This window comes from Carassius auratus, unplaced genomic scaffold (assembly GCF_003368295.1).
Source record: "Carassius auratus strain Wakin unplaced genomic scaffold, ASM336829v1 scaf_tig00214183_4049273_7079891, whole genome shotgun sequence".
Classification (NCBI taxonomy): Eukaryota; Metazoa; Chordata; class Actinopteri; order Cypriniformes; family Cyprinidae; genus Carassius; species Carassius auratus.
In genome coordinates this window covers 2457378-2458727 of record NW_020527547.1, presented here as the reverse complement: position 1 = coordinate 2458727, position 1350 = coordinate 2457378, and positions in this window count along the sequence as shown.

Genomic DNA, 1350 nt, shown 5'->3' with positions numbered 1-1350 from the left:
AATAAGTATAGTTGGCTACACACAGGGGAAATGTGTGCACATATTCATTATAGACAACAATGTCTTAAACCATGTATATATACATGGTGTACATTGTGTAACCTCAGAGATGTGTTTGACTAAAAGTTAAAATGTTGTCTTGACAGCATAACAATGATTATTTTCTTTGGAAGGACTTTTTCCCTGCTGATCAGTAGCTGTTTGGTAGCTTCTGTGCACTTCATTTCCAGAGTAGCGGGAGGTGTCCTCTTTGCAGTTGGAAAAAGTCTGAAAAAAAAAGGTTGCTTTTGTCCATTTGGTGCAGTGAGTGTTTTTCTATCATTCCTGTATGTCCTGCTGAAATGAGTTTAGGCAGGTTTGAAGCAGCACCTCTGTGGTTGAGAACAGACAGCAGTGCTAGGTGTTTTCACTGAACGTTAATGGACATGACAGCTCAGGCTGTCTTCTCCCAGCAAAAAGAAATGACTACCACAGTCATTAACTCCATCTTACATTTTCTCCAGCTACACGTACGCTATGCGTGAAAAGAATAATTCAAACCTGAACGCATTTCTGCCAGAAAATAAATGTGAAAAGACATTTTATATTATTGATTGTCTACCATAATTAATTTGGTTTTGATTGTGATTGCATATTTATATGACAAACTTTGCTTCGCATTTTCTTTTTAATGTGCTGCATTTAATACAGTTTCCCAGTAGGGGGCCCCCCACCCCACAAATCAACCCATGTTACGTATGGGCAATATTACAGTAAAATTCATAACAGCTGATTGCTCTCCAAATGCACCTTCTCCACCACTCTAACTCTTGAGGGGTGTTCAGATGTTGATTTCAGGTTATTTGGGGGATGTTCGTAATAGCATGATTAATATCAGACTCTCTCAAAGTATAGCCTAATAAGATTATGCCTGGATTCTTTATGAACATGCGTGGTCTCTACTGCCATCTAGTGGGGATGGAAGAATATATAATAATGTTTTTTGTTTTGTTTTGTTTTTTTTTTACAAAAAAAATTAATTAAAAAAATTTATTTGGTTTAACCACGGCGCCCTTTTGTGTTTACAGAAAACTCAAGTTTAAAAGCTCAATCTCAGTTTAGGATGTTCCTAGCTTCTTGGAACAAAAACTCTTAAGGGCACTGAAAGCTGCTTTAGAAAGTGTCCACCATATGCTTACTGTAAAGGGTTTTTGTTTTCATTATTTAAATATAAAGGTATTTTTAAAAAGTGGACTGTAAATGTATGTTATAGAATATGTACAAACACGGTGCAATTATTACAGTTGAGTAAACAATTTAAGGAAATCTGGAGATGGAAACAGTCACCAAAATGAAAACGCCACAGCACAC